At 35.4% G+C, this 17,079-nt stretch overlaps 1 protein-coding gene across 1 annotated transcript in view; it reads left to right on the plus strand.

Annotated features, from left to right (window-relative positions):
• CFAP47 (cilia and flagella associated protein 47) overlaps positions 1–17,079 on the plus strand; it is an 849,402-nt gene that overhangs the window by 579,038 nt on the left and 253,285 nt on the right.

The raw sequence follows: 17,079 nt of genomic DNA on the forward strand, positions 1-17,079 counted from the left end.
TTCCATAAAAACATAATATTATTATGGCATGCAGGGTCACATGAATGTTTTTTATATTATGTAATCATTTGTCTTCAACTGAGATTCCTCATAAGAAGAACTTAGAACCTGTCAAAAATCTGTTAAAAAGTGTCTCCTTTGGAAATCACAGAATCAGAAGTCAGTTATTCCATCTTATAACATTTTGGTCTTCTATTAGCCTTCATCCTGGCATAGCTGGAACATATAAAATAATTTATCCCTGCATTTCTCAAATAATTGTGCCATATTATTCAAAATGATTTGAACCTTCTCAAAATTTATTTTGACATTTATCAAATCAATTAATCAGGAAATTAGTATTAAAATACATTTTAGTTCAAACAGAAAATTTAAAAAAGGAATATTCATCTACTCAATAATAATAATAGTTAATGCTTATATAATAAAATTTCAAAGCCTATCTACAATTCATAGTCAGCATTTCTCTCTAACCAAGGGCTCTAGATTCTTGAAGTAGTTGTTATCCTGGGGTAACTGTCTTTACATCTGAAGCTACTTCCTCTGTGGTTGGATACTACCACTCTGCTATTCACTGCTGTCACTATTGGTGGGCTCTACTGTCAACAACAGTTGTCAGTAGAACTTCTGATGTCTCTAATGTATCTATCTCCTTTCTCATATATTTGCCTGGGTACTTTCCTCTCAGAATACTCCACCTAACATAAAGAAAAAAATTCACAAAAAAAGGAACCAGAGGCATAATGTGTTGAAAGACACATAGCAGCCATGAAGGAGACAGGTTAACTACCTTCTTCATGCCCTGAAACTCATAATTCTTGCCTCACTTTCTTGCATTGTTGTTACTCACCTTTTGCAAGTGAAGTAATTGTGAGCTTAGTAGCTCCCCTTGGCAGCTAATTGGAAGGCTTTTCTTTGTCTCACAGACAAAACCTCTCAGTCACAGATGGCTAGCAACAGGTCTCCAATGAACCACAGATTGAAATGGCACCAGGGAAGAAATATTTGTGCACGTACTTGAATGAAATGCATGCTGTTTTGGTTTCTGTAATAAAAACATAAAGTAACTGTGAGGTAATATTCCATAAAAACATTAAATAGTTATTGTGTTTAGAGTCACATAATTCATTAGGAAGTCAGTCTTAATCTGAGAGGCCTTTAAGGACTAAGCTCTCTGTGGCCGGTCCTCCCTTTATACTTCATCTGAATAATTGTTTATCAGTATCTTATGAGTCCAATCAAGATTTCTGCACCCCAGGAAGTTATTATTATGCCAAAATATTTATTGAGGTTTCAAAAATCCATGGATTATTGAAAACATTACATTTAAAGGTGTTAGGAACATTATTTTAGGGAAATGTGATTTAAAGATCTATTTTTATTTCAATGAATAATGAATGATAAAGCATTTTATTCTATGTCAGGCACTATGCTAAGTGCTTCTATTGATTTTTAAGTTTTCCAACACATTTAACCTTTTGCCTTGTTTCTCAGTTTCTTAATTTCAGTAGGTATCATCATTTATTGATTAAGTACCTACCAAATATAAATCATCATGTTAGACAATAATAAGAAACACAAAGATCAAAATCAAGCCAAACATAGTCACATAGTTCACAGATGAGTAGAGGAATTTGACCATAGACCTGAGATGAAAAGAAAATATGGTCCTTGATATTTGTAGACCTGAACTTGAGTACTAATTCTGCTAATTTTTAATTAATGAGTAGTAATTAGGCTCATTGTCTCACATAACCTGTTTGAACCTTTGTTTCCTCATTTGTGAAATACCTCATAAGGGTATTGTGAAGAATGTGTTTTATAAATTTTAAAGTTCCATATTATTATTAATCATTCTTGCAAAATGATACCTGGAAATAGCACTACTACCAAAACTGACTTGGTTTTGATAGCATGGACCATGTAGACACTCTCCAGGCTGGCAATCCTCGATGGGATTCTCTCCTCCCATATCAACTGCTACTGATGGGCAGATAAACTACAAGGTCCGCAGAAATGTCAGCTCCCTCCACCACTCCTAGAAGACCAAGAGTTCTGCTTCTATTTCACCATAAAGCCATTTATCAGGGGAGCAAGCAGAGATGTGACCTAGCCACTGACTCTGCAGGTACTGAAGTCCTTATCTCCTCAGTGACATACAACTACTGGAGAGACGGAAAAGAAAGTTCTTATTGTCAAAGTCTTTGGCATTGTCAAATGTCCTAATATCCTAAAAGAATATGGCATTATCGATGCAAAATTCTAATGTGTTTTGCAGAAGATGTATTGTTATCTGCTTTAGTACTGTGCCCTAAGAACCACTAGGTCTTTCCGTCTAACTTGCAACTGAAAGCTCCATTATGTGTTGCCTCTTCCTATTAGAATGTGAACTCCTTGAGAGCAAACACTGTCTTGCTTTTCTATTTTTAGTTTCAGTGCTTATTAATACTGAGCTTTGCATGCATAGCATTTAATATTTTATTTCTTTCATGATGTATCCATACCCATTGCACAAGAAAGGAACAAATCAAATATATCAGAGCATTATTCTTCATGGTCTAAGTGGAGATAAGGAAAAGTTTGGTGATAAAAATGACATCTGATCTAGGCCTTAAGGTATAGGCATCTCTGCCTTATTTCCTCATCTGCAAAATGGGCACAATAATAGTACCCATCTCCCAGAATTCTTTTAGCAGTAGTTGAGGGAGTATATCCCATGCATTATGGAGAACATACACAGAACCAGGAGAACATTGTACATAGAGCAGCAACAGCAACATTGTGTGATGATCAACTGTGATAGACATGACTTTTCTCAGCAATAAAATGATCCAAGACAATTCCAAAGGATTCTTGATGTAAAATGTTCTCCACATCCAGAAAAAGAACTGTGGAATCTGAATACAAATTGAACCATCCTATTTTCACTTTTTTTGTTTGTTTTTTTCTTTCTTGAGGTGTTTTGTTCTGATTCTTTCACAATATGATTATTGTGGAAATATGTTTAACATGATTATACATATATAACCTATATCAGATTGGTTAATGTCTTGTGGAGGTGGGAGGGGAGGCAGGGAGGAAGAAATTTTTGGAACTCAAAATCTTATAAAAACAAATTTTGTAAACTATCTTTACATTTAACTGGAAAAAATAAAATACTATTAAGAATGAAAATAAAAAAGAAGAACATGTACAAAAGTCCAGAGGCAACATAATTCAGGACCTGTTCAGGGGAGGAAAGAACCCAGTTTGAGTTGAGGACTTAAAGGGTGAAGAGTATGAAGTAAGTCTGGCAAAGTATAGTGTTTCTTTCTTAATTGTGGAGCACCTTGAAGGCAAAGCTAAGGACTTTTAACTGTATTTCTTTGCAGAGGGTAGCAGTGAAGGCTGTGAGAAAAGTGATAGAATCAGTTTTGTTCATAAGGAAAATTAATCTAAAAATGACTTAAAAGGTGGATTGAATTCAGGATAGCAGGGACATGGTGAGTTCTATAAGAAGGCTGCTATACTCCAGGTGTTTTGTAAGTACTTAAGGAGGGAAAGGGTAGCAGTAATAACAAAGAAAAGAGATATGAGAAAGATTGGAGAGATCAAAGTCATAATCCTAAATAATTTATTTTGTAGGAGGAAAAGAGAGCTAAAAAAAGAAGCTAACACCAATGTTCATAGTTTTACCATGGCTTAAAATTTTTGTAGAAGAATATGGTAGTATATTGTCTTAATTTTTTAAAAAAATGTTTTGTCCATAATAGTTGTAATAACAGAAGGAAAATCTGTTTTGCCCTATATGACTTGGTCCCTGGAGGGACTTAGATTGGTCAGAGTTTATGATGTGGACCAAAACTTTTTTCCATTTCCGAAAAGAGGAAAAAGCAGGGACAAGGAAGTTACAGAAAGAGGTTTTATGTGGGTGTGAGTGTGTGGGTACAGGAGTGTGTTTACCAGTCCTATATTCTCCATGCTAAAGATAGTTGGAGGTGAGGAAATCTCCCATACCACTGTACATGATCACAATGTCTACTCTTAGAAAATTGCTTAGGGGCATGAAGAAGTTAAGAAACTTATGCAGAAACACACATTAAGCATATGTTATGGATGGGACTTAAAGCCAGGTCTGGCTATGTCAGAGCCCAGCCCTCTCTATTGTCTACACCATGTTGTTGTTCAGTCATTCAGTTGTGCCCAACTCTTTGTGTCTCCATGGACCATAGCAATCCAGGCCCTTCTATCCTCCACTATTTTCTGTCAGAAAATAATGGATTTGGGGGGTCCCAGAGGCCCCTGATAGGGAGCTTTCAGAGCCAGCCTAGAGTCGGTAAAGTTAGAGAGACAATAGAGATTAAAATCACACCTACCTGACAGCCTTTCCCCTCAGAGAGTCTGCTCTCTGGACTCTGACCTCAGCACATACTGCTTATTTTAATATAGACCACCCTTAAGTCCAGTAAATCAATAGATTTGAATGATGCTAGCTAGTTAGCTTCGAGCAGTGTATAAGGGCTATCTCTCCTCCAGATTGCAGGGAACTTACACTCTCTCATGCACTCTCTTGGCTGGGACACTAGAGGAGAAAGCCATGTAGGCCCCTCACTCACTCTCTCTATCTCTCTCTCTCTCTCCGAGGTCATTTAGGGCTTCTGAACTTTCAGAACCATGCACTCTCTCTTTACTAACATTTAATATGCTTTAATAAATTCTCAATGCCCCAAACTGTTGCAGTAGTGTCTAATTTATAAGTAGCAATATATTAAAACCCCCCCAAAATTCCCTAAAACTTAGGACAGAGATAGGCACCCCCATCTATTTTCAAATGACACACTCTCAAAGTCTGTCCAAGTTCATGTTTATTGTTTTCATGCCATGATCTATCCATTTCATCCTCTGCCATCTTCTTTTATCTTCAATATTTTCCATCAGGGTATTTTCCAATGAGTCCTATCTTCTCACTATGTGGCCTAAGTATTTAAGTTTTAGCTTCAGCTTCAGCATTTGACTTTCTAGTGAATAATCTGAATTAATGTCTTTAAATATTAATTTGATCTCCTTCCTGTCTGAGGGACTCTCAAAATTTTTCTCCACCACCACAAATTAAAGACATTAATTCTGCCGTGCTCAGCTTTCCTTATTTCCCAACTCTCAAAGCCAGACATTAGAAAGGGAAAGATAAACCCAACTGAATACAGAATTCCAGAGAAAAGCAAGGAGAGAGATCTTCTTAATTGAGCCTACACCATGGAGCCTCTTTAAGATGCAAAGTTAACTAAAAATTTTGCCAGAAGCATTAAGTGTTTTCAAAGGCAAAAGATGCAGAGTGTAAACCAGACATTCATAACAAGATCTGAGAAGGACCTAGCACAAGGTCAAGTCCAGATTTTCAAGCTGAGAGATGTTAGTATAAGGAGACAGTTGAGGAATCACATTAGACAAAAGCCATTAATATTATTTGTTGCCCTTAAAGCATGACCAGGTTAAGACAATTTATAAAATAAATTGGTTTTTCACACAACATAAAAAATTGCCATATGTTGAGTTAAAGGGAAATTTTCTTTTTTAATCCCCTCATAGCTATATGTTTCTGAATAATGTCTCTTTTGATCTGTATCCCACAGTGTAAGATTTGGAATATTTTCCACAATAATCCATAACATCTATTCAATTTGAGTGGCAGATAAAATAAACCATTTCCTTCATTAATATAATATGGGGGATGGGGAAGCTAGGTGGCACAGTGGATAGTGCACTGGCCCTGGAGTCAGGAGTACCTGAGTTCAAATCCAGCCTCAGACACTTAACACTTACTAGCTGTGTGACCCTGGGCAAGTCACTTAACCCCAATTGCCTCACCAAAACAAACAAACAAACAAACAAACAAATATAATATGGGGGAAATTCTGTTAAACCCATTTTAGTCTATTAATGAGAAAACACAGGTTTTGTTTTTCATTTTAATCTGAAATAAGACAAATGTACAAAATTTTAGAAACTAATTATTTGGGACAGATCAATTTTAAGACCTCAGATATTTTGTTTTGCCATCTTTGAGAAAATTATTTATTCCATGTATCAAAACAATCTTTAAAATTCTGAGAGAGGCCTGTTGCAAACTATTTAATCAACTGACTTTTAGATTTTCACTTTTTTTTTTCCCAAAAGACCCACAATGATATGAAACTTCCAACTACCAATACCAGAACTGGTTATTATCCTCTCTGGTAATGGTAGATAGTTAGAACATGTCTGTAATATGGAAAATTTTGCATTTTTGTTTTTATGACATCAGACTTACTATTTGAATGAAAATATAGGCTAGAAGTCTGATGTTGTAAGCTTTCCCAGAAACAACTCCACCCTGTTTATCTTCTACCATACTTCCATAAACCTCACCATTTAGTTCAAGATTATATATTTCAATGATGCAGTTGCAGAAATTCTATTGATAACAAGATGTCTGAATCCCTGAAGCAAGCCCACATTGGAAGCAAATTTTCATCTTTTTTGCTATTGCTGTAGACTTTGTTAACCCTGATCAAGCATATCCACTATGTAGCTCCTAGTTAATAACTTTAGTGCTTTATTGATTTTGACCTTTCTTTGGACATTATTTAACTTTGGTTTATTGAAAATGTACCTTATCCTGGATCTGATTCATCCTTGATGCTAGTTCATCTTCTGTTGACTTTTAGAACAAAATAACTTATGACCATAATCCCTGACAAACATTTAGCCAATATTAATAGAGCTTCTTGAATAAGGAATAATAGCTAGCTTTTATATAATGCTTTAATGTGGATATTGACATGACATAACATATGATAGTACATTATAGATGTGATGTTATATGTGTCTTTATGTATATATACATAATCTCTTTCAGCCTTTATTGCTTTATCATATCGCTTTATTCAGGTAATATATCACCAACTATTCCAGAGGGCATAACAAATAATTTATTATCACTGTTGTAAAATAGCAAGACCAAGATGAAATAATAGTAGTATTTAACAATAGATCAAAAGCTAAAACAATTACCTATTATTAAATTTTAATTTTGTCCATTAGTTAAGTAGACAGGATATTTTAAAAATAGCAATTATAAAATATATCTGATATAAAACCTCTTAACATGCATTATTATCTTCATTTTGGTAGCCATCTGTGATTTATTGTGAAATTGGTAGTTAAGGGCAGGTTAGATTAGATGACACTCTAAATTTCCTTCTAGCTCCTTGGTTTTTTGGCAGTCATTTAAAGACTACATTTTTCTCTCCATTTTTTCTCCTTTGTGTTTTTCCTTTACATAGGACATGCAATTTTCTTAACATTTTGCGGTATAACATATTTGAAAAGTTATAGACTTTAATTTTGAAAGTGCCTGTAGGTTACTTCAATTCACTTAGCTATGAAATTCATTAAAGTTCCTATGAAATATATTCTTTATTTTCACAAATAGACACAAAATATTGAAGTAGATCTCATTTCAAAACTACAAAAAATCCTCTCAATTATACTTTATTATCCTCTAGAACTTTTTATAATGGACATTATGAAATTGCAAAGGGATCCAGATTTTGTGTCTTCTTATTCAACGCAAATATATATATATGTGTGTGTGTGTATGTGTGTGTGTGTGTGTGTATGTGTGTGTGTGTATATAAAATATGTAATATGTGATATAACATATATACCAATTTATATACCTACATATACCTATATACACCTATATATATAAATATAAATGTCAACACTTGACCTTACTTTTTAATTTAGAAATCAGATGAATTAGAAAGTAACTCAGATCATTTCATTTTCCATTAAAGAGTCAAGCAGAATATTAGACCTCTCTATTTGTCACAAACACTCTTCTGTAGGAAACAATATACTCCATAAAATATTATTCATTTTTATAATGTGAAGAATCTATTATATGTGTATGTATATATTATATAAATATCTATATATCTCTATATATTTATAGACCTATAACTATGAATATACGCACACATATACTGCACTGTTTGTGGATATTTCCATGAACAGCTCTTATATTGGAAAAGATATACACATACAAAGATATATGCACATAATGCACGCATGTATTTATAACATATATGTACACATGAGTGTATGTATATGTGTGCATACATGTAACATGCATATGTGTGTATTAGAATGATGTTGCTAGCACTGTAGGGAAAGTATTATAGTTGGCCAATGCATGAAAGGGAGTAGGCTTAACTTAAGATTTCTACTTATTGAAACTATGCTGGTTTTTAGTGATCACTACTTTTTTATATTTCAATAACTGCCCATTTAATACTGCATTCTAAAATTTTAATGGCAATGGATGTCAAGCTGGAGTCCATATTTTAGACAATTTTATCTCCTTTTTATGTAAATTCAAACCAATGTAAAACCAATACTACTTTCAATTTTTGGGTACCATTCTTCTTTCTCTATTCTTTCTAAAAATTCATTAAATAAGTTCAGTAGTTGCATTTATGAGTTCTTTTTGCCAGTTGGGTTGTGATTTTTCCTTTCAATTAAACATTGAAATGGCTATTGTGTATAAGAAAATATGGAAAGTGAGGCAGAGATGCCCATACATATATCAATCTTTTTACCACTTTGTCAAGCTCATACACATTCTCACTTTTGAGTTTGGTTTATTATGATACATGGACTAGAGGAGAGATCTTTTCTAAGAATTCAGTTGGCTTCTTTTGTTAAGAGACTAGCAGTCTCAGGAGAGACAAGATGTATTTTAAATGCTGCTAAGTAAATTTTGAGGAAAGAGACTTGAGGGAGATAGGATCAAAATTGGTGTGTAGTTGGAGAGGCCCAGCAGTGAGCTTGAATCAAAGAGCAAGCAGAGCTCTGCCCTGCCATCACCACTTCAGCCTCTCTTCGAAGGTGGGCTTATTTAAGCACCCTGAGGCTAAGAAGAGGCTCTTCAGCACAATGATTTGGGAATGCTAACCTTTGGCAGAACTGATACTAGTCAGTGATCTACATGCTCCTCACCATTCTGCTTTTTACTTTTCCTGTCCAGGGGAGCTCTATGTTGAGTCCAAAGTTTATTCTTTTTTTTGGGGGGGGGTAGGGCAATTGGGGTTAAGTGACTTGCCCAGGGTCACACAGCTAGTAAGTGTTAATGTATGAGGCCAGATTTGAACTCAGGTCCTCCTGAATCCAGGGCCAGTGCTCTATCCACTGTGCAACCTAGCTGCCCCCAAAGTTTATTCTTAGTATCATTCTTTAATATAAGCAATTACTTATTTCTTAATATTAGTGTGCATTTCTCTTGCTTTACTATTGAATGGTGATGGTTAAAATCTAACTGTTATGAGAAAAACCTTATGTGTAGTCACCTTAAATTAGAAGCTTATATCATTAGTCTTTGGAAAAGAGAGGAAGAACACATGGAGTTCAGAAAGAAAAAGCCTAGCTACTGAAAAGATGCAGATCCTCAGTCTCCTAAGGCGGAAGCTCCCTACGGGACTAGAAGAGGAGTGGTCCCCACACACAGCTCCAAGCTAATTGGCTGGTAGCATTGATTGACATGACTTACAGGCGGTTCTATGAATAGATGTAACTTCCAGGTGCCAGGCAGCTTCCGGACACTAGTCACACGCTTTCTCTTCAGGGGTACTTGACCTTTTTCTCACAATGTCTTTCTCAGCAGGGGGTGGCACCCTGATTCTCACAAATGTCTATATATCTAGCCCTAATCTTTTTCCGTAGGTCCAGTCTTATATCAACAATTGTCTCATGAACTTCTCAAGCTAGATGTCTCATGATATAGTTGGAGCCATATCCCTTTCACATTGTGAAGTAGGCTAGTTTTTCTATAAAAGGTATTGAGATCTTCCTTAAGACTTGATTCAGGAGAGGAAATGTTCAGACTATTGATATCATATCCTTATTATCTGACTGCAGAGGAGCCATGAGGAGCTCCAGGTGTACTTGGAGACTTGGACAGGTAAGAGACCCTGAATCAACTCTAGATGTCCTAGATGCTTATCCTTATGGAAAATCCTCTTCCTGCTAGTTGCATCTTCTTGCTAAGTGTTGAATGACTTATGAGTATCTCATTTTGTTCTAAAATCAAACCTAAACTACAGCTCAGAACACATAGGCATCTTAACCTTAACATACTCAAAAGAAGAAGACTTTGCCCTTAAACTGTTCCCTCTTCCCAACATACTTAATATTATGCTTGCAGACACCAACACCCTCCCAGTCACACAGGCTCAGAACTCTTGTGTGATTCTTGATGCGTAATCCACACTAACCCCATGTGTTTAATCTATTATTGTCTTCTCATTTTACCTCTTTTTTGTCTCTTATCTACAATCCCTGCTTTCTATTCAAAATAGCTGTCTTCCTGGTGCAGGCCCTCATCATATTAAACCTGCTATTACCTATAGAAACAAATATACAATCATATTTTTGGCATTTGAAGACATTGACAATCTAGTTTCTTTTGACTATTCCAGGTGTACAGTTTATTCCCCTCCTCACACTCGCCTATATATTGTTCCTTAACCCTTCATCACCTGATTCCCTGCCTTTTCACTGGATATCCCTCATGCTAGGAATGTTCTCTCTTTTCACCTCAGCTTCATGGCTCCTGGCTTCCTTCTGGCTTCTGGTTTCCATTAGGATGCAGCTCAAATCCTATTTTCTGCAGGAGGGTATCCAAGTGCCACCCAGCTACAATTGCCTTCCCTCTGAAATTACCTTTCATTTGTACTATATGTATCTTGGACGCATTGTTATTTACATTTAATCTACTCCAAGGAAGTGTGAAGTACTTTAGGACAAGGGCCATGCTTTTGCCTTTCTTTGTATCACCAGTGCATAGTCCATGGTTTTATACATATTAAATTCTTGACAATTATTCCTTGGTTAGCAGTATAGGGACGAATTTTTAATTGAGGAGTGTTAGCTAGGTGGCTCACCACAATATTGCAGCAAGGAAGGAGAACAGCAGCCTCCCTCAAAACAGAGCAGGATTCATTTAACAAGAACAACATTAAAAAAATACAAACAGGATCAGTAGGATCAAGGGAAAGGAAATAAAATGGGGAAGGGGAAATTATACAGCCTGAACACCACCACCACCCAGGAATCAGCTGAGAACACACAGCAGCATCCTTTCACCTTCCAGCTTCATTCTAGAATGGCGGAAAACCTTCCTTCTTCCCAGTAGACCCCAGGCTGACCACACAGAGCCCCCAGCCAATTGGCTGGCTGCTCTGACAGTCACATGACTGCCCTCAATAGGCTTCCAATCATTATAATTTTGCCAGACCCATGTAGGCATCCCCAAATGGTGATGACATGAGGTGCCAGTGCCATGGCAATGGCTACAACCAGTGGGTGGAGAACCATGTAGTTGGCGGAGCCCCAGGACGGTGCCTGCACTTAGGTTTTTTTTTTTTTTTAATTCTAGCCAAAAGATGGGATCATAAAAACCTCAAACAAAAATTCATTATTTACATTCCCCGTTTTGTTTCGTCAAGAAACACGGGGTGTTTCCTTGATGTAAAAATAAATAATAAACAATAAATAAATAAAAAATATAATAGAATATCATAACCAATGCTGACAAACAATATACTAATAACAATATAGTAAAGGGAAAATACATATTACAGGTGATGTATATAGCAACAGAAGGAAAAAAAACAAAACAAAAATGTCCATTTAAAGTCCTTAAAATCTTGTCTTCAAAGGAGGGTTGAGATGTCATCAGGGGGACTGGACCCTGGTCTGGATTCTGGCTGTCTATGGATTCTGGTTGTCTCTGGAACTGCTGGATTTTCATTAATCATTAGCAAAAATGTTCAAATTAAATAATGAAAGTTCTTCAAATATGCAAAACAAATTTAAACTTGATATATACAGCATATTGGAGTCCCACATTTGGAGGACACTCATATCCATACACAATACAAAATTGAGACAGTTATAACATTACTAACATTTTTACCACTATATGTCTGGAACAAGGCCAAATTTAGTTATTTGTGCATGATGACACCTGAAAATGTTATGGAAAGGTTACCATGCCACATCTCGTGGTGCATAGACATTTAATAATTATGCTAGGGGGCAGCTAGATGGCGCAGTGGTAAAGCACTGACCCTGGATTCAGGAGTACCTGAGTTCAAATCTGGCCTCAGACACTTAACACTTACTAGCTGTGTAACCCTGGGCAAGTCACTTAACCCTCATTGCCCTGCCAAAAAAAAAAAAAAAGTTATGCTAGGCCTCAGGTGGATGGATTCTGACCATGCTACCAGATTGATTGAAAAAGCCAAGTCAAGTTAAACCAGGTGCATATGTTAGGGCTAATATGACACCAGACTATTTTTGGAGTGAGAGAAGAAGAAACTGGACTATATCCAGCAATTGTGCTCTACATAGCTGCTCTCATAAGCAAACTATAGTGTTCCTGAATGTATTTGGCTGTTCTCTCAGCCTCCATCAGGGTATCTTACATGTACTTGTCTCTCCTCCTATTGTACATATATTCTCTCCAGGGCCTGCAATGTGGGGTTGAACCATCTCCACCAAGCTCATTGTAAGAGCAATTAGTCTCTGAAATGGTAAGTTTCCATAAATCATAAATCTCATATTAATTTCACCAAAAACAATATGATGGCAAAAATGCATGTTACGCTGCATAACTTAGGATATACTTGAAATATATATACAATCCCAAAACCATACCCAGAATATACATAGTCACAGTGACATACAAATGATAAATGAATGTAAATGACTGATATTATTAAACATTATTACAGAATCTTCATTAAGCAAGTAAAGTATATCATCTTGTCCATGAATTTTCTATCTAGTACAATGACAATAACAGATACTTGAAATGATAAACAATTTATCAAAAGGAAATAAAACATCAGTGAGACTCAATATGTTTATTAATTGTCTTATAAATCAAGCAATAAGGTTCAATATCCCTTTCTAGAAGACAGAGCCATGTGCTCTTGGTGGAGTTCTTTACCTGTAGGAGGAAAAGTGTGTTTAAGGTAAGAGTTTATAATGCTAGAATTTGGGGTACACCACATTTTTTAAACTGGTTCCCCAATTTTTTGCATGCCAAAATGGCAGGGGTCTCTGAATCCTCATTGATTCTTCTAATGCTGTCACAATGACCGTTATGGTAGAAAATAAGGAGTTCTTTAGCATTGTTTTTTTCTGTGCCACAAATTTGTCATAGAGGTTCATTCAACTGGTGAATGTTTATGTTGAGTTGGTTATGTTTGGCAAAGGCTGCAATGGCCTCATTCCCAGAACAAGTACCAGCTTTTTTCAAATCAGAAACATATGCTTCAAAGGGAATATCTGTTTCTATAAAAGATCCAAAGTCTTCTTTATGACTGAGCATATAATTAGCAGTTTCTTGTCTGTGTTGGAGACGGTTTCTCGAATGACCTTCTAACTGGTTTCTGAGGGCTCTGAAAAGACAATTTCCATCTCCTGATACCTTACAGAGTTTGAGTCCCAGGATTTGCAATTGAGTGATAATGCTTACAAATTGGAGCTGTCTATTACCCCTGGGTTCCTTTCGGTTTCTTTGCTCTTTAGCAGTTGGTTGAGTTTTATCTGTAATTACTTTACCCACAAATGGTGCGGGCTTCACATGGGAACAATGAATCCAAGATTCTTTTTCTCCAATTTTAATAACAGTAGGAGCTGTCAATAATACCTGAAAAGGTCCCTCCCAAGCATGCTGGGTCCCACTGGTCCACTGAAAATTTTTAATATATACATTGTCTCCAGGACTTAAATCATGCAAGGAAAAGTCTAAAGGACCAACAAGATAAATGCTAAGGTTTTTTAAAAGCAAGGGAGATTGCCTAAGGGGGCAGTGGGGGAGGGGCAAGAAGGTCTCCCAGGTTAGTTGGCTCATGACCAAATAAGGGGGAAGGGGGGTGGTTTAAAGAAATTCACTATGTTAATCAACTCCTGATTGGCTCACCAAAACTGTAGGGACTAATTTTTAATTGGGGAGTGTTAGGTAGGTGGCTCGCCACAATATTCGTGCAAGGAAGGAGACCAGCAGCCTCCCTCAAAACAGAGCAGGATTTATTTAACAAGAATGAACTTAAAAAACAAACAAACAAAAAAAACCAGGATCAGTAGTATCAAGGGAAAGGAAATAAAATGGGGAAAGGGAAATTATACAACCTGAACACCACCACCACCCAGGAATCAGCTGAGAACACACAGCAGCATCCTTTCACCTTCCAGCTTCATTCTAGAATGGTGGAAAACCTCCCTTCTTCCCAGCAGACCCCAGGCTGACCACACACAGCACCCAGCCAAAAGATGGGGTCATAAAAACCTCAAATAACAATTAATTCTTCACAGTAGAATGAATGATGAACTGAGAAAAGTATGAATAACATGATTAGCATGGGTTTCAAACTTTAGAATAAGACAGTCTGAATAGTGAAGACAAATATAGTATACCAAGAAGTAGATGAACTAATGGACTCTTTACCAGATGTGATGGAATCATAGTAGCTTGAGCTTCTAGAAATAAATTAAGAATATTTTACTCATTATTTTTTTTAACAAAACAGTATTTCATAGCTATTGGCAGAAAGTAGAGAAAAAAATCAAACTCTGTAAATTATCTGGGTGCAATTGTTTTAAAACTATAGGTTCAGGATGATTCTTGGTGTAAAAGAAACTGAATACCCTTGCCTTAGACCATATGTTCGAATAATTTTACCTTCTTATTGTTTCCTTCCATCTGTGTCAAAGGCCCCCTTCAACTGTTAAAAGGTACTAAGGGAAGGACAGCTAGGTGGCACAGTGGATAAAGCACTAGCCTTGGATACAGGAGGACCTGAGTTCAAATCCGGTCTCAGATACTTGACACTTACTAGCTGTGTGACCCTGGGCAAGTCACTTAACCTTTATTGCCCTGCAAAAGAAAAGATAAAAGAAAAAAATATATATAAAAAAGGTATTAAGGGAAAGTTATTCTCACAGGGAATACTGAGGAAAGATATCTGTGAAGGAGTATCTCTGTCTACACAAAGCTAGGGGTCATCCAACAGAGAGAAGTTATTTGTTTTAACCATATATATATACCTTTAACTTCCACACACTGTATCACATATTCTGAATGAAGATACAGATGGGAAAAAACACACCACTACTTCAACAGGCATTCAGTTGAGATAGGAAGGTTTTATTTTCCCTTCAAAAGCAAATATAAACCGTAGAAAATTTATCACAGTTACTAATAGAGTTAACCCTCCAGAAGGTGAGGTGATTAACCTGCCTCAATATGAAATTTAAAACCTGTTCATATTGTAAGGATTCTATCTATTTTGATTTCATGGATGTACATCAAAGTTTAGAGAGATTAAGAAATTCAATTTAGAAAAGTCATGTTTGATATCTTGCATACTCTTTCTATAAAAAAATCATATTAATTAGTCAAGTACTCAGGCTTAACTCTTGCTTCATAAAAAAAAGTGTGACTTCTTTACAAATTAATAAATTATTGCCTCACACTTACATTTGTATAGGTATCCATAGTTTTTACTTATTTATTTCCTTTTAAAATAAAGGTACATGTAAAAGATATATCTCATGTTTAATTTCATTGTAACAAAACATGATTTAAAAATATAAATAAACAAGATAAAGTAAAATCTTGGGGCTATATATTGGATATCTGATAAGTTTAATTCAAATATTAAACTTCTGCTACCCCACAGATTCATTTAAGCCATAGGTCAAATTTTGTTCTTCTTAAAATATGATTATTTTCTTCCATTGTAAACCATATTGTTGGTGTCCTATGTTACTCCAGCATAAATCTTACAGAATTTTTCTATTGTGCTAACACATATTCCAAAGTAGACAGTGATTTCCTAAAACTAAATGCATTGAGTATATTCTCCTTTGTAAGACTAAGAGATTAGAACAGTTCTTAGAGTATTTGGGTTATCTCATTTTATAGGTTTTCATTTAATAATTTTCTTTGAACATTTGAGTAAAATACAGGAAGCTTTGGTGACACAACTAGCTTCTGATTTATGGTCTGTTGCATAATTTATTTTCTAAGAATAGTATTTCACAACATTTCTATTTTAACATATATCGTTATGTCTTCATTTTGTTTTTTTTAATATAGTTTTCTGGGAAGAGGCAATCATATTACGTTTTACAATTTGGTCTGAATAGATGTTCAGTTTCCCTGTACTATTAATTTTACTCTGTTGGAGCATCATAGAATTACAATTTAAAAATCATAATATACATATTGCACAGAGTGAATGTTCCCTAGGTTCTAATGAATGCTATAATCATCTTGACATAAAAAATATACTTGATATAGTTGCTTCAGAGAGGGGAGGGAGCTGTAGATAAATGTGAGTAAGAGAGTGCACACATAAATGGACAGTACTATATTCAGTAATTTGATGTCATTGCTCAAGGATATAAAATGATAAAGAAGAATTATGGCTTAGAAGCTATATATCAAAGATATTTAGGAATAGGAATTAATTATAGGCTCTCACCTATTCCTTGCATGGAAAGTAAATACATGTGGTATTATTTGTCACTTGATTATCATTAATTTCTGTCCTATTAATTTTATAGATGGAAGGACTTGAAAATTTATGACCTATACATATATAATACAGTTCATACACTACTATATAATCTCTAAGATGTTAGATTTAACCGTGATCAATCACTCAATCAATACAATTTATTAAGCACATAATAATTGCCACTGGGGATAGAAGTAGAAAGAGTGCAATAATATCTTTTCTAAAGGAGTTTATATTCTATCAGAGAAGGTATTTTGCACATATATAAGTATCAATAGAATACACATACATTAAGAATAGAAATTAAATACAAACTAGGTAGAGAAGAGAACACTAGCATTCTGGAAGACCAGTAAAAACATTTTGTTGCATTTTGAAAGAAAAAAAGATTCTATGAAGTGAAGGTGAGGATGTACTACATTTCAGTTAACCTGGAAAAGTAGTGCAAAGTCAGTGGGACAAGAAA

The sequence above is a fragment of the Dromiciops gliroides genome, chromosome 3, assembly GCF_019393635.1.
Source record: "Dromiciops gliroides isolate mDroGli1 chromosome 3, mDroGli1.pri, whole genome shotgun sequence".
Taxonomy (NCBI): Eukaryota; Metazoa; Chordata; class Mammalia; order Microbiotheria; family Microbiotheriidae; genus Dromiciops; species Dromiciops gliroides.